The sequence below is a fragment of the Gobio gobio genome (assembly GCF_949357685.1).
Source record: "Gobio gobio genome assembly, chromosome: 7".
In the NCBI taxonomy this organism is placed as follows: domain Eukaryota; kingdom Metazoa; phylum Chordata; class Actinopteri; order Cypriniformes; family Gobionidae; genus Gobio; species Gobio gobio.
Window position 1 is genome coordinate 24,194,738 of NC_137103.1, and position 22,369 is coordinate 24,217,106.

Sequence of the window (22,369 nt, forward strand, 5' to 3'; positions counted from 1 at the left end):
GGAAGCCCTTGACATGCTCGGCAACAACCTCCTTCGAGCTATGTGCAAATGATCACACAGGAGCTGCTATACCGACCCTTAAGTCCTGTTGGTTTTGACCGCATACGGACATTGTTTGACACGCAGAAAAACACAGCGTTCTGGTCCAAAGTAATTATTTAGTTAATAGTTTTGCCGAGAATCGAACATGCTTACGCCTCTAAGCTACTTCCTACTTTCGGCCTACGTTTAGTATGGCTTAAGAAGTGAGTTTGTTCTTTAAAAGAGTAAAAGTTACAGTGCAGCAAAGTTCTCCCACTCTCAACGTGACCTCTGATTGTTGACTCTGGAGAGATGACTGACTAATCGCTAAATAATCAACAGCGTTGTCAGATTGGTTTCCTACTGAGTCTGTGGCAACATGTCAGACACAACAGGCTAGCTGGAGTTCTTGGCACTGCTTCCAAAGGGCCATTTCCCCCATATCCAGAGGGCTTTGAAACAGCAAAACCATGAGTCTTTGGACTCAAGCCCACGTCTGTGCAAGCTAATCCGCTAAATAAGGGACCCCATGCCAGGGACGAGGGACCGAACATGGAGCCACATGACACTGTGGCACAATGCGCACGCACAGCACACACAGCTAGAGACAGAAAAAGAAATAATGGGCGCTTACACGGAATTAGGAAGCAATGTGGTAAATGGATATTGGGAAATGTTAGCGGGAGGATACTTAGCAGTAATTAAAAGGGCATGTCAAAAAAATTAATTTAGTTGCAGCGTACTATTTATATTGCTAGAACATTCATACAGGCCTACTTAATGCACATGGAAAAAGAACAATCTCTTTCATATAAGCATATTCTTTAGGAGTTAGGAATGAATATTACGGATTTAATATTGATGTTCCAAGGAGTGGGATTTTGGACCAGTGAGATGTATTGGTGTGCGGGGCTACAGCCAAGTCCTGGAAGTAAAAAACTATTCATTTTCAAATGATAACTTATAAATCTTAACATTATTTCGTAACATTATAAAATTTTCCGTTTTTAACGGTTGAATTCCTGGTGAAAACTACCCATGCTTCTGAAAGGAAATCTCCACCAATCAGGGAACCACAGTTTTCACCAGTAATTCAACTGTTAGAAATTAGTCTTTAAAAAAATATGTTGAAATTATGTCACTGGTGGCTTCAACAAAAGCATACCCCATCGATTAATGTCATCATCAGCGATTACATCTTTAAGATTTATAAGTTATCATTAAAAATCAATTCCCCTATGGAGAAAATTAATTGATTTTTACTTCCAGGACTGTAGCCCTGCCCACCTATACATCTCATTGGTCCAAAATCTCACTCCTTGGAACATCAATATAAGAACTCTTTCACGAGTTCACACTAACATATAGAATAAAATATGCATATTTAGCGTGCAGTCCGAGGAAAGAGCTCAGAATGTGGCCTGAACTCAGAGCACCCCTCCCCCCCATATGAGCGTCCTCTCACGCTGATTGGGTCATCTGAATGTGTTCCTCCCAAACTTTGTTAATAAAACATAATTTAGTTCCTGCCTACTGACATGAGGCACTAAATGTGATATCATTTTTTTTACAGTACAGTGTCAGGAAAAAAAATGCCCGAAGGTACATTTTTGCAAAAAGGAATTCAATTGCTTATAGCACGTTTCATGGCACCTTTGAAATAAAATGTCTAGTGAGTTGTGTTAAATAGCGTTACATTTTCTCTGAAACAGTTAAATGTGACTGTGGCAATGTATTATACATTGCTTATTGTATGTATCACAAGAGTTCGGAAATTAAACGTCTGGTGAGTGGTGCTTAAAGGTTGAAGCTCTATCGTGTTTGAAATTAGTGTAGCTAAACTCTGCCCTAAACCTAACCTATAACAAACCTAACATAAGCAAACATGAGATAAGTTCTGCATCGCAAGTGCAACACTGTACCAGGTGAGGTACTGAGCCGAAAAGTCGTCCCCACTTTATATTAAGTGGCTTCAACTACTATGTACTGACATCAAAAAAATAACTACAATTTACTTATTGTGTTCATGTTGTATTGCAAAACACTTTTGCTGTTGTTGAGGTGGGATACAGGGAAGGTTAGGGACAAGTTTGGTGGTATGGCCAGGTTTAAGGATGTGTTAAGGTCTAAGGGAAGGGTCAACAGTGTAATTATAGATGTAATTACAGAAATTAATTACAGCTAATTACATGCAGGCATTTTTTAAATATAAGTACAATGTAAAAACTTGTATGTACACAATAAGTGCATTGTGTCAAATTATTCATTTAAATGTTAGTACATAGTAGTTAAAGACACTTAAAGGGATAGTTCACCCAAAAAGGAAAATTAGCCCATGATTTACTCACCCTCAAGTCATCCGAGGTGTATATGACATTCTTCTTTCAGACGAATAAAATCTGAGTTATATTAAAATGTTCTGGCTAATCCAAGCATTAAAATAGCAGTAATAGTTGCTCTGTTTTTGAAGTCAATAAAAAATGTATCTGTCCGTCAAATAACGTGCTCCACACGGCTCTGGGGTGTTAATAAAGGCCTTCTGAAGTGAATCGATGCGTTTGTGTAAGAAAAATATCCATATTTAAAAATATATTTCATTTTTTTCTATGGCTCTCCATCAGCCGTCCCCCCGCCATCACTTCCGGCGAATAAGGTCAAAATACATGCAAAATACCGGCGCGATCATAGATATATACATAGATTTCTCATTAGTGCCTGCGCGGATCGGTCAAATGAGGCATCTACGTATATATATCTTTGATCGCGCCAGTATTTTGACCTTATTCGCCGGAAGTTATGGCGCTGGGAATACTAAATGATATTCGTCTGATAAGAGGTAAAAAAATAACAGAAATACTGTTCGGTTCGCAGAAACCGATCGTTTCGTGTCCTAAGACATCAATGTGTCGCCACGAGCCGCAAAGTTTAATAAGGATTCGTATGTCTGTGTTTTTACTCTCATTGCTCTCATACTCTAAAATATCCCCATTGACATGCATTATACGACTATCACACTGCAACGGTTGGAGTTAAAAATCTTCATTTGTGTTCAACTGAAGAAACAAAGACACCTACATCTTGGATGCCCTGGGGGTAAGCAGATAAACATAAAAATTTAGTTTTTGGGTGAACTATACCTTTACTATAAAGTGGAACCGAAAAGTCCTTATGTGACACAAACTCTTATATATTTATTTTATATTTTCTAAGATGAGAGGCGGGAGTACGCATAAACCAGGTGCTTGCAGTTTTTATTCCAGAATGACACTATTTCAAACTCTATAGCGTTTTCGTAATAATCACGTTACATAGGAGAGCATAAGGAAACAGACAAAAACACAACACACACGTCCAAATGTATTAAAGTGTTTTGAGGTCATGTGTTGTGCAAGGAACCATGCAAAAATAAAGTATTCTTTTGAAAATTTGCCCCTGTAATCACAGTGTAAAAGTTGTTTTGCAGTTTTGAAGAAATGTAGACAGTCATATGTTTCTAATAAGCACGGGCTGAAAAAATTACATGTATTTGCTTTTTTATTAGGGGACACTGGTAGAATTTGAGCTAATATGTATAACAGTTTTAAATTAATTAAGAAAAATAAAAAAAACAACACAAATGAAAACATTTCTCCCTGTCATTACACACAGAAGGAAAAACACACTCTCAACAAAGCCTCCATAGCAAAGATGTGGTAGTGTGTGTGGCTCTAATTGTGTGTGTAATTGCAGTGCACAAACCCATCACAGAGACACAGAGAGAGTGACACTCGGTTTTAAGAGACAGCTAAGTGCCTCGTCTGCTAAAAACGTTTTTAATGTGTGTGCATATGTGTTTTTGTGTATGTGAAAGTGCAACGTGCGTGTGTGTACGTATAAATGATGCACCTGTGCTTTTTCCCATTCAGCCACTGGCACTTTTCCACACAGAAGACCGTGGCTGTTTGAAAAAAATACATCTCGGATCTTCTCAATTGTCACATCTCATATAATTTTTCCTGGAGAACAACAGCTAAGACTGGAGAGTGTGTTTCGTCTGTAAAAAGGATGCAGCCCCTCTTGTTGTCTCTGGTTCCTCACCTCCTCCATAGCCTGTGGTATCTCCTCCTGGATAGCCATTCACAGTTGCTTAGCGTGGTGAAGCTAAATAAATGTAACAGAGACAGGGCAATTAGGAGCTCAATTCAAGCTCCATTAACTTTATCTGGAGCCGCAGCCTTAACTGGCTGCTCATTATGTTTTACTGGAGAGACACCATCGGGTCATTCTCCACCGTTATACTTACATCTCAAATCAGAGAGAAATTGTGAGGCTTCTTATAGCTCTATTACTTCAATAATGACATAGTACGATTGCTGTAATCTTGGTGTTACAGAGAAGACCTGCCGAGAACTGCATGTTGTACCAATGTGTAGGTGCAGGTAAGGTGTTTTATGTGTATCAAGGACAACAGTGCATTTTTTTTTTCTGCTGGTTCTAGAGGTGTCGGTGGTGTATAGCCATTTAGGAGACCAGAGAGGGTGAATAGGACTCTCGACTGTCCATCTTTGGGCAACCATCAAATGGCTCTCAAAGATCAGGGCACAACACCCCACTAGAGTGAAATTGGAATACACTCATATGATCAGTCCAACAGTGTTTAGCAGGTAACTGCCCACTTATTGCACACGGATAGAGGGGAAAGTAAAACAGAGTGTCAGCAACTCTTGAAAGTCCTTGAAAGTTGGTGAAGCACTCTGGGTGGGAGACAGCTAGACAATGACTGCTCTCATACTGGGCATGATGCTCTGTCAGGGTCAAGACTTTTGTGGAGGGCAAAATAACAACATTTGTTTGTTTATATGTGTGTGTGAGAGTGAGTGCTGGTAGACACAACAGGGTGTCAAAATTGTTTCACACAACAACTCTCGACAATCTCAGAATGCATCACTAATACGTTCGCTTTAAGTGGGCTGTTAATGGAAACCAACAAATGTCCGCCAAATAACCCATTAGATTTTACCATAAGAGCAGGACCGATTGAGTGACGTTTCTATTGATAAGACAAATGTTAAGTGATTCTGCACATCAAAATATTTTTACTGAGTGATGTCTACCTTTAATAAAGGTATGAGGAAACCGGATTTCAATCATGCTAAATTCGGATAACATTTGATCAGGTATTATATAACTAAACTGTGGGAAATCCAAATGTCATAGCAATTCTAAACTATTTTGGTAAATTGGTAGCTAATTTGTATAATCTCATTTGTACATTTTCGTGTTTACACCTAAATGGTGCTTAGGTTTAGGAGTTTACAGGGCTGCCAACTCTCACGCATTCAGCGTGAGACTCACGCAATTGACACTTTTCACATGCTCTCACACCACACATCCATTTTCTCACACAGGGAAAACTCATGAAGCAAAGAGGACACTGACACCAACAGACAAGACAGAGCAGGTTACTTTTGATATGAAATAAAGTTGCAGCTTTCAGACTCTGTCAGTTTTATTATGAAATTCAAACAATAAATGCCGTTTTGGTACTCTTAAAGGGATATTTCACCCAAAAACGAAATGTTTATGTTTATCTGCTTACCCCCAGGGCATCCAAGATTTAGGTGTCTTTGTTTCTTCAGTAGACCAACCGTTGCAGTGTGATAGTCGTATAATGCATGTCAATGGGGATATTTTAGAGTATGAGAGCAATGAGAGTACATAGACATACGAATCCTTATGCGGCTCGTGGCGACACATTGATGTCTTAAGACACGGTTTCTGTAAGAAACTGAACAGTACGTTATTTTTTTACCTCTTATCAGACGAATGTCATCTAGTATTCCCAGCGCCATAACTTCCAGCGAATAAGGTCAAAATATTGCAGCGGTCAAAGATATATTTATATATATACGTAGATGCCTCATTCAACCGATCCGTGCAGGCACTAATGAGGAATCTATGTATATATCTATGATCGAGCGGGTATTTTGCATGTATTTTGACCTTATTCGCCGGAAGTGATGGCGGGGGGATGGCTGATGTAGAGCCATAGAAAAAAATTAAATAAATGTTTAAATATGGATATTTTTCTTACACAAACTATCCCTTTAAATGTGACGTGACAGATCGCTGTAGCGCCTCAGTTCAACACGTGAACCGATCATCTCTTAGGGCCCTATTTTAATGATCTGAGCACATGGTCTGAAGCGCATGGCGCAGGTGCACTTAGGGCGTGTCTGAATCCACTTTTGCTAGTTCAACGACGGGAAAAAATGGTCGGCATGCCCAGCTCATAGTCCAAAAGGGTTGTACCTAGTCTCTTAAATAGTCATGGGTGTGTTTTGGACATAACGTGCAATAAACCAATTAGAGTCTCATCTCCCATTCCCTTTAAAAGCCAGTTGTGCTTGCACCATGGCGGATTCGCTATTTTCATGGCAGAATTTGCGAGGGGAAAGACTGAACGCTTCTCCAGAGAGGAATCCTTTTATTTTTAATATTTAAAAATGTTTGTATGCTGCTGCGCGTCCTTGTGTGTGTAATAAGCAGAGTGTATGCGCATTGTGCACCCGCCTATAGGCGTACGTAACTAACGCGGCCTTTAAATAACACAAAAAATACTGCGCTATTGACTTTAGACCAGGTTTTTTTTTGGTGAATGGTACAGTCATTTTCAGTTGCCTCAAAATGCGCCTGAACACACCTCGTTTTCCGACCAGCACACCCAGGCGAACAGATGGGCGCGAGTGCATTTGCTATTTAAACAATGTGGCCCTGGACGTGAAAATTATAACTGCGTCGGGCTGAAACTAGCAAAAAAACATTGCGGGTGTATGATAGGGCCCTTACTCTACTCTTTACTAGTTAATAGTAAACAAACACGATTGAACATTAGAAGGTATGTCGAAAGAGACAGTACAACTTACCAAAATGTATATGTATATACCGAAATGTAACATTAGATTTACCTCAGGAAAGCCATTTAATGACCATAGCATGTTAGTTGGCTAGAGAATTTTGCTAAATGTGCACTATATTACATATTTTTACTTTTTTCATTAAAATATTATAAAGTTATTATAATAAAAAAAAACATTATATGAGTTGTTAATTTTAACCTTTAATAATAACACCTGCCGACAGGGCTCTTCATAGCATTAGATGAGAGAAAAATTACCATGTAGCTACTGTACCTAAAATGTATCCAAATGAATCGATATTGAATCAAGATCAGAATAAAATCGCAAGCTTACGAATTAAAATCGTGAAATTTGTGTCAAGCAGTAATAAAAACAGATGCCTACCAGCCACTGTAACATGTACACATGTAAACACAAATCACACTGTACGAATTCATTCACATCGCCACCTCTTAAAATAGTAAAATGTTCTCATAAAATCAGATTAGAGCAATAAACTGGTAAATAAGGTATTATGGTGTAAATAATGCATATTCCAACAGGATGCTGTTTCTTTCGCAATAATAGTTTGCAAAGCTGAAGAAGGGGGGGCACTGTTCTGTGATCAGCATTTTGAGGTGACATTCGTTAAATGTCAGCACCGACTCCATTCAAGCTTCACATCCTAGGCTGCCCTCAGGGTTGCCTGCTGAAAAATGGCATCTGAGAAGAGTGGGACACAGAGAAAGAGAGGACAGAAGAGCATTATGCACGTTTTATGTGCGCTTATAATAGGAAGTTAAAGAGGAAGACTGAGAGTGACAGACAGCAAGAGAGTTTTACAAAAGGGAGGAGAGATAACTCTGCTGATCCACTGCAGCCATGGAGCTTGAGGGGGCAGGCGGTTGCTATGGAAATGCCACTGGCTTTGCCCAAGGGCGATAAGTCTGTATGAATCAGAGGAAGGTTAAGAAGGAAAATAAATGGGGGGGGTGAAAGATAGGATGCAGATGAATGGCCATCTATTGTAAACCGCGACAAAGTGAAGCTACGCAAAAGGACATCACAGATGAACTGAATCAAATATGTGAGGATTCACTGCTGGCAACTAAATATGTGTACGGCTCATGTTAATTGAGGGCATTATAAAAAAAATCTGAATGAGCAACAGAGGAAAAACGTGCAGTGAAGGATGAAGAGGCTTTTGTTTGGATTTTCAATCTGTCTTTCTTAGCCACATCAAATTTCCACCTATTAGTCACATAATCTTTTGTCTGTGTTCCAAGTGTGTGTTTGCATAAAACTGACTGAATATAGAAGGAATCACAAGGAAAAAAGCTATCTATAATAGTGTGACGATCGCAAAAGAAGTTGCTGGAATAAACGAGACTCAGTGATATTATACATTTGTTGGGTGTTTCTTTTGGACTTGTGAACTGAAAATAAACTCTCATAAAACACACTTTTCTGACTCTCACTAGTTTATTTAATTTGTTAACAATGTCTAATAATGAACATACATACATTGCAGGGGAATTGTGGCATTTTTCTGAATCAATATACAGTATGTAATTTCAATCACTTCTCATTTGACCACTCAATCCACCACGCTGATGGAAATTACCTTTACATTTTCTTGTGTGTGAATAAAATGCTTGACTCCTTAGTCTTGTTTAGGCTAATTTATTTCACAGTCAAATCATATTTTCACACTTCTTTGCATATTGTAATTTGGCTAAATTTGTTTGACTGGAAAATATATTTAATTATTTGGATCATCATAGTATTAAAAATGTAAATTTGTGACAAAATGCTTACTGTGTTTCCTCATATGTAAGTCAAACATTGTTAATGTTCATATTTTAAGATGTTTTTTGTTCTTTTTAAAAAATTAACAATAAAATATTTTTGTTTTTAACATGACCTTTGTCAGGCTCATGCATAGTCTTTTTTTTTGGGGGGGGGGGGGGGTGCTCTTATAATTAAAAAAGTAAAGTTACATATTGTTGATAATATTTTAATTAATTCCACTTTTTAACACTATAAGGCTGTCACCAATTAAATGAAAGGTGTTATTTTAGGGTCCAATTCTCACTATTAACTAACTATTAACTATGACTTTTGCCTCAATAAACTCCTAATTACTGCTTATTAATAATTAGTAAGGTAGATGTTATGTTCAGGTATTGAGTAGGAATTGGATGAGATGTAGAATACAGTCATGCAGAATAATATGTGCTTTATAAGTACTAATAAACAGCCAATATCCAAGTAATATGCATGCTAATAAGAAACTAGATAATAGTGAGAAATGAACCCTAAACTAATTTTACACTGCAATTGCAATTGCCTAAGTAATGTTATGAGATTAATACTCTAAATGTAACATTTTCAATGTAGAAATGTAAAAATGTTGGGGGAAAATGAAAGTGTACTATTATATATGAAACTAAAACCAACAGTATGTGGCGGCAAGTCATGGTAAGTGAATCATTGAATCATTCATTCAACTGATTCGTTCAAATCAGCTGATTCATTCATGAAAGAAGCAAATGTCCACTGAGCCTGCATCTCAATGTGCATACTATTCATCCTAAATAGTATGTGACATTAGTGATATTCAATACAATTTAGGGTGGATATAGGGTGGATAGTAAGCACATTGGGAAGCAGGGACTTTATGAATGGGTAATTGAATCATTGACTCAAAAAATTAAGAATCATTCACTGGTAGACGCAACTTTTCTGCATTGTTTGGAACTTTTTTTGTTGGCCAAATACAGCAAAAACTGTCACACTTGTGTCTAAAAATGTTTACTTCATATAATCAATTTATTGTTAACTGAATTCACGAGTTCACACGTACATCAAATTAAATGGAGTAAAGATTATGCGTATTTGGCGTGCTGTCCGGGGGAGGGCTCAGGGCAGGGAATTTGGCCCGAACCCAGAGTATCCCCCCCATGATGAAGATAGTCTAGAACTAGACTGTATTTTATTATGGATTGTGTTGACGTCTAATGAGTTTATTAAATCAAAGTGAGGAGATGGGGTGGTGGAGGGATGCTAAAATAAAAACGGTCAACGAAAGAAGGTAAATATGCTGTATATATACACACACCTCTTATCGTTGATGAAATCGATTGGCTTGATATGCTCCACATGTGTTTAATTAGGTTTAATTATCTGAGGATAATTATCTATTATGCATGCCAGGCCAGTAGTTGGCAATGACACTACGCGCCTATAGACTGAACACGTAATACGCATGCGCATTACGTCACCGTTTTCACAAATTCGCGAAAATGGCTGCAGTATAGGTCTTAAACCCGCCCTCTCCATGTAATTGAATGGGATGCGAGCCAAACTAAAAAAATCCAATTACACTTCAAATATTTTTTTTCCAAAGATGGAAAAGAAATGACGTAGTTCTCATCACGCAGACATTTTCCCAATAAGTTTGATTTTAGTATGTCAATTTATGCTATAAAAACAGGGTGTAACGTCATGATTGACAGCTGTGCTTGTGACCTTGGGACCCCAGAATCACTTCTGCTTAGACTCAGGCTTCGACGGACGCAATCGGCAGTGACCGGTACTAGGATATTTTGCCTTTATTTTTCTACAGTGGAAGGAAGAGGAGACGTGCTGTCCATCTTTTTTTACAGAAAGACCAAAACGCATAAAAAGCTTTCTGTTTTTAGTTGAAAACGGTGTCAAGTAAACGACCCCTCAGTCAGGCTGGCTGTATTGAAGTTTAGGGAAAAAAAAAAAAATGGTTACCTGGCTGTCACCAATGAAGGAACTAATGCTGCTCGCCTGCTCTGTAGAGTGCTGTGGTGGTTGTGACAAGGAACGTCAAAGAGTGGGAGAAGCTTGAGCGGGCTCACAGAATTAGTAAGAGTACGTGCTGGGCATTCGCTGAGAATAGATTGAGAATTGAAAATTGATGCCACGGGCCAAATTGAAATGAAAACTAAAATATAAAATAAAAAATGCCTTGCAAAAAAGGGTATTTATCTAGTCAGAGGCCAAATGGGCAGGTGCTTGAGCACCACTCGGGGTCTATCTGTGCACGTGCCTAACCTTTGAATAACAAAAACTTTGTTAGTTATTTTAAAAAAATTAAAAACCCTAGGACATATAAGTGCCTGTAGTTGAAGAAACAAACAGTGATGTAGGTAGGGAGGTCAGTGAATTATCAAGTGTGACACTGGACAAACGTTACAGAGTCTGCGCAGGCCGCAGCCACACATAGTAGCTACACGAGAATGCATGGCCAGGTGGTTCCTGACAGCTGAGCCAGGATGAAGAGCGAGGGGTGCAAGGAGATAAAACAGAGAGATGGATAGAACCTCAAACGATTCGCTCAGTAGATGAAAGTGTAATTTATTACCGGCTACTCAAGGGAGACAGAATATCCTTCTCCTGCACTTTTCCTGTCATCTCGTGTCTGTTGGAGTGAGGGATGGGAATATGTGAGAAAGAAGCAGTTTCTGGGGTTTTCTGAAAGTCTGATGAGCTCTGCTATGTGAAAGCATCGCAAATTCGCATGGAGGTTAAAGATCATGGGTGGCCCCCGTGAGAGCTGCTAAAGCATCTAAGAATGCATGCATCTATCAAAAAACTGCTGTAGATGGAGGATGTTTCATCTGATTCATGCAGTCTAAACTTAGTCTAAACCCTGACATAAGATTCCTGTTTGAAACCACACTTTAATTGTTTGAAATGTAATATTTACAGCAAGTTTTAGGTGGTTTCCTTTTGAAAACAAGAACAAACACTATACTACCTACAGTGACAGATTTCTTTTTACGTCCATGAAAAATGCCTCTGTTTTAGAACCAGATGGTGGATGCCGCTTACAAGCTCAAAAATATCCATCACGCCTCTTAAAGACCTTCCCTGTCGCGTCTGCTGATATCCGCAGGTATCTTGAGGTGTAACTGGCTTGGCCAACCGCAGTCCCATTAATCTTCAACGTCAGTTTAGCGGTAAACTTCCAGAAATGACCTCCGCAGTGGGAGAGCTCGTTTAGCCACGGTGTTTCCGTGGTAGCCATCAATAAACAGTGGAGAGTCCCACCAGACAAACCAGCGTTGATGAATGAGAGCCTGTGCTTAATTGCTGGGTAAATTAAAAGCTCACCATAGTGACAGCGTACTGTTGCACCGATATTTAAAAACTCATTAAGCGTGTGGATGTTTCGTTTAGTTTAGAGTCCAGGAGAGCATTTCTGTCAGAATGTGACAGAGGACTGTTGCAAGAAATAGCACTGATAAATGTCACATGAGAGATTTCTGAGGTGTTGATCAGGTTGCTTTTACTCCTGAAGTGCTAATTATCAAGCTAAAAATTTAAATACACATGCACCCAAAATTAAATTTTACGTCCACCTACCTCTCCTTTTTTTCGTAAGCACAATTTTTTCTTCCCAATTGCGAAGTACATCTGAGTGAAACTGCTTATTGAAAAAAACAAAAATGTGGGACTTTATTTTGTCAATCAGGAATTAATTGAATGGTCGTGGTTTGCCTTTGCTGTGATGTCATGTGAGTGACAGGTTGATCCCGCCCTCACGCCATTAAACACATCATCAGAGAAGAGAAGTGATATTTTGATTAAAGATTACAGGATGAATGATGTGCATGGATGAATCATTTATAATAAATACTGCAATATTTGATTAAAAAAAAAAAAAAATTGATTTCATGACTCAAGCGAAAACAGACTTCCATAGTCATTAAATCTATGCACTGGTCTTTGAATGCATCAGTTTAAATGAGGGGAGGGTTTACATACAAACATTAATTTTAGGCCAAGTTTCAGAAGTTCATTACTCGTCTAATTTGAGTCTAATTGGAGGCAGATCAGTTTCGAGTGACTGATCAACTCCCTTGTGTGCGAGAACCTCTCGCAAGAAAAATATCTGAACATTTAAATCCTTTCACGCTGATTTGCCTTCTCTGTGGGCTGTTTTTAGAAACTTGTAATTTTGTATGAAATGAAAACTACAACAAATTAAATTTTTGCGTACCCATTTGATGCAATAGCAAAAGAACAAAACGATAGCATTTCTATGACTTTACAAAAAGGAAAAAATATCGAGAGATTGATTACATTGGTCAGAAGACAGAAACATTTGCTGTCATTCCCCAGTCGTTGTATTAGAAACACTCACACAGCAATTCTTTTTAAAGAGATCGCTCAAAAAAACAAAATGTTATGGGCAAATCACTACAAATTTCACACTGACTACTGTTTATTTGCACATACTGTCTGCATGTTTTAGTGGCTGATTCACTAAAAGAATTATGCAAATGAAGAAACAATATAAATGTGCTTATGACGTTTTTTTTGTGTTTTTTTTTTTTCATTTAGGAGCTTGAACACCCCTGCATAACCAGTCTTCGAAACCCTCTACTTTTGTATCCCACAGAAAAAGGATTTGGAACGACATGATGTTAAGTAAATGTTTTTATCTGTGGGAGTGAACTGTACATGTAATATTTCAGGTATTTTGCTCTGTTTGATGCCTTGTAAAAGGTCAAGATTACTATTTACCTCAAACAAAACTACCGTTATATAGTCCACCTTCCCCTATTTTAAGTTTGGTGATCTCACCTGATTACCGATGTGATACCTGAAACCCTTAATATCGAAAATATGCCCTCTAACTGAACGGAAACTAGGGCACAAAATAAATCGGCGACCAAGATGAAGAAAAGCACCAACCCTTTCGACCACATCTCAACACAGACTCCCATGAGGTTTCACCAATTAAGATAGCTCCCTGAGTAGGGGAGAGGTCTCCTGACATGCTGTCATGTAGATGGAGAGACTGAGTCATTACGGAGAGACGGTGTTCCTGGCTACAGACAGTGAGGATAGTGGCTTTAATTGGCAGAGCGTTTGTTTGGGAGTCCTGTCTGCTCGGCTTTCTTAAGGTTAGGACTGCTGGGATTTGCTCTTTATGCAAATGCCTCCCCAAATACTCAGTTGCAGCCGAGACTTGAGAACTATGTCGACTCTTCCATGACTCTGACATACCAACACGGGTTCCTCATATCGGTTTGAGCCAATTCGAGACTCTTAAGAGATGAACGCAATGGGATGTTGTTTTATCGACCAATGACAAGTGAGGGTTGATGCTTTGGCATTGGCACAGATTCTCAGCAAAGACCACAAGAACCAGACAAGTACTCTGCACAGACCCCTATGGCCAGCTTCGACTCCCCACCATCATACGCTTGCATGGTGTATCCTAATTTTTAAGCAGAAGGAACTGGATGAAATATTCTGAATCCACAATCCGACTTGTGATGCAGCCAGGAATCAAAACCACACCAAGTTGCTTCTTTTGGCCAGAGAAGAAACTGGCCCCCCGACTGAGCCTGGTTTCTCCCAATGTTTTTTTTTTCTCCATTCTGTCACCGATGGGAGTTCGGGTTCCTTGCCGCTGTCACCAGGGGCATCACTAGGATGATTTTAGTCAAAATTTCCACCCAGCCCCCCTAAAAAAGTGTGATTAACCCCGTAATATGTACAGTAATTTGTGATCGCCTCATTCCCCTTTAAAAATATTGAACTGACGGTAGGCTGCGGCTCATCCCCGTATTCAATCCGTAACCACGTCAAATGTAGAGGACAACGTGTGTGCATTTATTGATAGATTGTTATGGCATCTGTGTAGTTTGTCATAAATGCAGTTTACATAATGTGACATAAATCAAGCCGATTTCTCATCCACTTTAATATCTGAGCATATTTATGTATTTATTTAATGAAATTCATGAGACTTTGTGATCTTTCCAACTCTTGCTATACTTCATACTTCAGTGCAATAAAATTAAAAAAATTGGTTATAATATTAATTGTATAATAAACACAAAAGCAAAACAAGCAAAAAGAACTATAAATGGGAGGGAAAATGTCAAATGAGCTAATGAGTGGTCCTCTGCAGCCATCTACGGGTTATAGTGGTAATTTCATGTAATTTTCATGTTAAAATGTGTTTGTTTTCTACCAGATGACAGAAATCCTCCACTAAACCATGTTATTGACACCAGGCCCAGAAAACGCTCGATCTCAGAATATGTCGACCCTTGACGTCATCGTATGCTGAAACGCCGCCTCAACAGTAGAAGAAGAACGCCTGCTTCTGTACCCCCGCCCACCGACTCGTGGAGCTAAATGGATCGCTCTACCGAGCAATAAACATGCCGACGAGAGTAATATATTGCACTGTGCCTGGTTGGGGAAGAACACAGTCCCTGCATAAGCTTGGCATAAGCATGATTCGGGATCAGACTCGGACATGTAGCCTATGGGCCAGTGCTCACAAAGGCCAACGTCCCGGGGCTATGTGTTTTCACTCTCTTGACTTGAAGGTGTGTGTGTGTGTGTGTGTGTGTCCAGTGTGAGCTGGACGATGACATCATGATTTTCAGAGCTGCTTTATAGTTGCATTGAACTCATTTTCATATTTGATGATCGAACAGAACTGAATAAACACTAAACTGACCTCAACTGAAAAATTACACGATTTTCTTTTTAGAGCTGCTTTACAGCAGAATTGAACTCTGTTTGTATCATTGAATCATTATTTTCCTGTTTATCCTGGTAACGCTTTTTTGAAACATTCTGTATTGTATAAAGCGCTATGTAAATAAAGGTGACTTGACTTGACTTTGGCATATCCATGGAGCCACTAAATGCACTGCACTAAAGACCGATAACATTTCTGAATTGACCTGTGTTTCGCCTTGAAGAATTATAAGGTATATTAAAGCAGAGGTGGCCTTAATCGTTTGACCGTCTCTCTTTCTTTTTTTCGCCTTCTTTTTCAAAGCCTCAATGTTCTGAACTCAAATAAAGACACAAATATATTGGATCCGCCGTCTCTGCAGGATCCCCGGATCAGCGCTATCTGAATTCAACGTCAACATTTGCTTTAGGTTCATATGAAAGACAGAGAGAGGAAATAAAGAGGGGAAATACTGTATTTCCTTTCATTTCAGCACTAGCATGTGCTCTCTAAGCAGCCATAGACTACCTCAGAGAAATATTTGCTTTAGAATTACCCACAAAAAGAAATGTCTAAGCCCTTTGAACAGACTGGTGCAAAATCTCTCTGATCAAACAAGGGAAAGCGCCAACATGTCAGCAGATGCAACACAGGAAACACTGAGAATGGCAACCGTTAGCTCCACTTACAAGCACAGTTTGGATCAATGGTTTTTGATACCGTGGTTTCCGTATACCTGACAGACGGTCACCTACTCTCATAGCCTCAGGGTCTGAGTGATATTCACGGAGAAATCCTAGGGGGAATTACACCGGTTATACAATACAGATACAAGCAAATAGGATGATGCCGAAAATGAATAATGTCTGACGTGCATGTCTGATACACACACACACACAGGGGTGATATGAGGAACGCTCTTTGAATAAACATTTCCAATGAGGACATTGTGTTATTGTTTGTCAAATCGTAGACATTAGCTTAAGGCTAGTGAGATTGGTAAAGGATGTTGAGAAAACTGACATGGATTGGTCAAAGGTTCACTAGTTCCTCATATCAACTCAAAACAGACCAGCACCCCAGGCAGACAGGACATTTTGCTTCATTGCAGGCTAAAAAAAAAAGGAAAGAGGAAAAAAACAACAACGAAGAAGTGTACAAAGGCAACATCTGGTTTCATATTCAAAGGCTGTAAAGGAAATGGTGGGACTTCTGTTTTGATTTATGGAATTATTTGAGAGCTCTCTCTCTCTCTTTCTACCACTCATCCTGTCCACATTCACATTGTCACAAATATGAGAACAAACCTCGTCACAGAGACAGAATCAGGCTTGTCTCAGATGATTGATGTTGGGGTATGAATCGTAAGGAAGACACAAAGAAAGGAGACAAACATCGAGAACAACATCACTGATATTCTATTTTTGCCAGTCTTGTCTTTTTTATCTCTCTGAACCATGCTGTTATTAACATCTGCTAAATGATCCTACCATTGCTAAACAAAAGTTTGCCAAAAATCACACTGGCTTGAGACTGTAACTAATCCAAGGCCTCATATACCATTTTCTTTAAAATATCAAGGCTACTCACCTTTGTAGCTACTATCGTTCATATATCCACATTATTTTTCAAATAAGCTATTTGCTGTGATTGTGCGAGACTTATGATTCAGTAGTTGCGATATATAAGTAACACGAATAACAAAGTGCAGTTAACGGTTTGCGTAACAAACCAGTGCGTATATGATCTTGTAAATTAAAATAATATGTAAAAAAATACCAGTTTGCAATATCAGGCATGCTGGAAGCAGCTGACACCGGAAGCCTTGCACTTATTTAAGTTAAAAATGACTGTGCCAACTCTAAGATTAAATGGTTATCAGTTTACAAAAAAATATCAATCAAATAATAATTGTTGCTTACTTTAAAAAAAAAATTATTCAGATAAAATCAGATAATGCAATACAACACTTGAACATTTTGTCAATTTAATTGTATTACTTTCAATCCCTTTAAACTGTAAAATGGAAGTTAACTTAATTATTTTGTGTTGGGACTACTTGAATAATTTGTATTGACAACTGAATCTGGACAGTTGATTTCTAGTTCCCAGCACACCTTGCACGGTACTGGAATGTTAAAATTTTATATACATTTATATAATTAAAATATATGTTTTATATTACATTATTACACATCTCTGTGGAATACTTGATTCTGATTGATCAATCGTGCCATCCAGTGGTATGTTATCCCCTGATAACACCCGGTAACTGTCACTGATGTCTGCACTTTACGCTTACTGAGAAAATGTTTTCCTCGTGCAAGTTTTGCATTTGGTGAGCTAATAAAATATTAAAACTAAAATCAATATTTTGTGTACAGTTATTTAATTATGTCATCCAGGTATCGCAGATGCATTTTGCGACCATTGTTTTTTACACAGCAATGGATTAAAAGATAACAAACAGGTACGATTTTAAAACAGTTTCATCTCAAATCAATATCTCTTATCCCCATAATTATTAAGTGGTATGACTGTTCCGTATCCCTTAAATGTCTGTCTAGTTTGAACTTGCTGCACTGCTTTCTTCGCAGAAGCTTTGCGTTTAGAGCTAATAAAATATTTTGATCGACATTTCATGTCTAATTATTTAGCTTCCTTATGTGGCAAGTAGCCATGTAATATGTGCGTTGTGTCAGTGTTACAAACTAGTGTGTAGGTCAAACTCACGAAGGAGAACTTGGAACAGGAAATGTAATAGATAATAAACTCAGGAACACTCAAACACACCAGTATACGGAAACGTCAACTGACAAAGAACTGAAGACGAAATACACTGGGCTAACAAGGTGATGGACTAGACACAGGTGAATGACATTACTAATTAACAAGACACAGCTGGGACAAATGAACTAATGAGGGTAACCATGGGAACACAGGAGTGGTGGGAAAATGAACATGTGACAGAATCAAAAACACAACTGAAGCCAGACAGACATGTAACAGTCAGGGTCCTGATCGTCTTTATTCTGCGATAACACCCATTATTTAAATTTATACTACGGGGCTGTTGAATGCTTCAATCTAAGGTGTGCAATTAGTTTCAGGGAAATGCACGGCTAAAGTAGTTCCTGGCAGGTCTTGACCGCATTACATTTCCATATCACTTTGCCAAATTATTTAAGTTATTTCAAAGGTCCTTGCAGCCTACAACAGCAAAAGAACCAAAACCCACAACGACACTGACCAATCAAATAAATATATTAAGCAATAGGATAAAAAAAACAACAAATTATTTCCATATTTTTTTGCTACAAAATTACGTTTATGTACGGAAAGCACATACGCTCTCTCTGCTCTCCCACTCAAACGCACACACATACAGTGTGGACACACACACGTGCATAAACGTGTTTTTTTTAGCGCAGCTCTAACGATCTACATGACCTACATTATCTACATTAAAATGTACATGACATTTCTCACTAGCGAGGTAATAACGGCACTGTTCTTACAGTTTCGTATTAGAAGACGCTGCTGCCGAACACTTTTGAAAGAGATTCAGACTGAGGTAACGCTCTCTCTCTCTCTAATAACTCTAGCATTAATAACTGCATTAGTCTGCTATCAGTGGCTTAAGCCTCTGTTACTAGTTCTAAAATGACCATTTGGAATTAGCAACAGAGGCTTGGGTTTAGATGCGTAAGAAATTAGTCCTGCACACAAGAGAGTTTTAAGGACAAAACCTGACAAATGTCTTGAAATAAATCATCTGAACAATGTTTTGAGGTTTGGTAACTGTAGTATAAGTGGAATAATTGACTCTGCTTCGTGTCATGACCGCATTACCACCTCAGGTGTGCATTTTTTTTCGATGGCCCGTCTTCAGTTATTCCTTACCTACGTTTAATGACGTTTAAAATGATTCAAATTCTTACACAAGAAGCAGAAATTTGGGCAGTGGAAATATGGTTCATTTTATTTGGATGGACTTTTGAACATGAAAGGCACAAATTAAACCATGATTTTATTACTCGGCGATACAGTTTACTCCTTCCAGCTCTGGGAAAATGATTCTTGCAGCTTGTCGTGACAGGTTATATTGAGAGTACATAAATAAATGGAGTAGTAATTAAATGAGCAACCACTGCTAGTATTTACAAGGTCACAAAAACCTCGCAGACAAATTGCTGGCGGGCAAGAACTCAAGTTTAAACGTCTTCTTTGGAAGATTCTGCAGGAAAAGCAAGCAAATAATCCGCTACAAAAATATTTGACCAACCATTTGTAACACAACACCGCGAGCGAGAATGCATTGTGTATTAAAAATGACAGAAAAAATTATGTTTTGCCCCCCATGCACTGTATCTCTTCCTAATATTTAATATGTGCTGCATCAGGACTCGGTCAGTCAGATCAGAGAGACGCAGAGGGAAAACGTGGGCAGGAAATTCCACAGCAGCACACAGAGTGGGGAACACAACTGTGGCCCTGTACCCCAAAACCCACCAGCGGCCAACTCAAACAGCAGCTCCCCATGAGGAAATGACTGGCCAAACAGAAAACAGCAATGAATCTGCATGGCATGTATGTCAGGATTTCTCCATGCTGTTTCAAGACCTGCAATCTTGTGTGGCTTTACCACCTCACTCCAATAGGGGTGGACTAATGAAGAGGTATGCACTGGCATCAGCCGTATTTTCACATCTGCGTACAGCAATTAAAATGCAGCTGATCCAGTAATTTATTGCATGATATAACACCTCGATGTGGTCACGTATAAGTAGGTTTTAGTCCATCTGTGTCTCGGTTCTGGTTTTATTCCATCTGAAAGTCTAAAGCAATTTTCTGAGACGCACATCAGGCCTAGACCTTGATTAAATTCTTTTGTTAACAGTGATTCTACTTTAAGAGCATCAGACTTAATCTGTGTCCAAAAAGCTCATAGTCTGCTCTTGATAATGGTGCTGACTTCCAAACGATCTGATAAGATCACACAACTGTGAAAACAAAAAAATCCCTTTCCAGATGGGGGCAAAGGAAATGATCCTAAAATCAATGCGGGCCTTCCTCTTGTTGGGGTTTGTTTGAGTGTATTTACTTGTTTTCTGCTGAGCATCTGGTGAATTATTCTAACCATATGTGATGTGGATACTTGGAACCAATGTGAAGCCCATACCTGTATCCTAAATATTGATTATTATTATTATTATTATAATTAATAAATGCCAATTAGCTTTCATCTAATATCTTTCAACAATATGAATTATTGTTGAATATTAAACAAATGTTTCTAATTACTGTTATCATTGATTAAAAGAATACATTTAGTTTCACAGGACTGACTTTGACTTTGCCACTGAAAGCAAAAGTTCAGTTCCTAATTATAATAATAATAATAAAAAGACAGAACAGAATAATAGATGATGTTCTGAAAACAATTTGATTTTGTTTGCTCAATTTGACCAAATGAACTATCAGACAAAACGTCTCGGGTTACAACTGTAACCCTTGTTCCCCGAGAAGGGAACGAGACACTGCGTCGTCGAGTGACAACACTCTGGGAACGCCCACAGCGTAGCGCATCTGAAGTATGAATGATATCAAGCCAATCTGATTGGTGCTGCGTCATGACGTAGTAGATGACGGCATACCCGGAAGATACAAAGGGACGCTGATACATACACACAACAGCTATTGCGATGAAGCGAGCGCTCTGCCCGTGATAGGTGTGGCGATGAGACGCAGTGTCTCGTTCCCTTCTCGGGGAACAAGGGTTACAGTCGTAACCCGAGACGTTCCCCTTCGAGGGAACCCGTCCTAGTGTGAAGCTGGAACCCTGGCACACTTAGGACGCGAGCACTCTAGCACCAGGCGTCACCGGGAGATGCAGACTGTAAAATCTTATGAAGGTGTGCGGGGTGGCCCACCAGGGTGGTTTATCCCGCAAACCTCTTGAAGCGAGACGCCAGAAAGGAGGGCCACCGAGGAGGCCATGCTCCTGGTGGAATGGGCCCTCACGGCCATAGGTGAAGGCAAATTGCGCACCTTTATAAGCCGCGGCTATAGCCTGGACAATCCAATTACTGATCGTCTGAGTAGATGCAGGCAGCCCCTTCTTGGGTGAGCCAAAGCACACAAACAACTGGTCTGACCTTCTCCACTGGGAAGACTTCTACAGATAAATTCTTAGGGCTCTGACAGGGCAGAGCAGGTGAAGTATCCCCTCTTCTACCGTCAGGTGGGGAGGAGGATGGAAAGCCTGAAGAACCAAAGACCGCGCCACCTGAGATGGCACCTTTGGTACATAGCCCGGTCTAGGGTGTAAAATGGCCTTAACTCCGCCAGGGGCAAACTCCAGGAAAGTCGGCGTGACAGCCAAGGCTTGGAGATCCACTACTCTCCTAAGAGAGGTAATAGCGAGGAGAAAGGCCACCTTAATGGTCAGGTTCTTCGGCTCAGCCCACTCCAGTGGCTCGAAGGGGCCTGAGCCAACCCTTCAAGTACCACCGCCAGGTCCAAGGTTGGGACTCTGGAGCGAGCCGCAGGCCTCATCCTCCGAGCCCCACGGAGGAACTTTACAACCAGATGGTGCTTCCCCAAGGGTCCATCACCTACAGGTGTGTGGAAAGCCCCAAGGGCAGCCACATACACCTTCAGGGTGGACGGGGTAAGACTGGCGGAGAAGCGATCTTGGAGGAACTCCAGCACTGAAGCCACTGGGCAGTTAACTGGGTCCACCTCACGCTCTCTACACCAAGTGGAAAACACATTCCAATTAAGGCTGTACAGTCTCCTGGTGGAAGGAGCCCTGGAGCTGAGTAGGGTCTCGACCACATCTGCAGACAGGCCAGCCTCTAGGTACCGAGCCCCCTCAGGGGCCAGACCCAGAGGTTCCATAACTCCGGTGATATATTGTGCCCCCTGCCTGCGAGAGGGA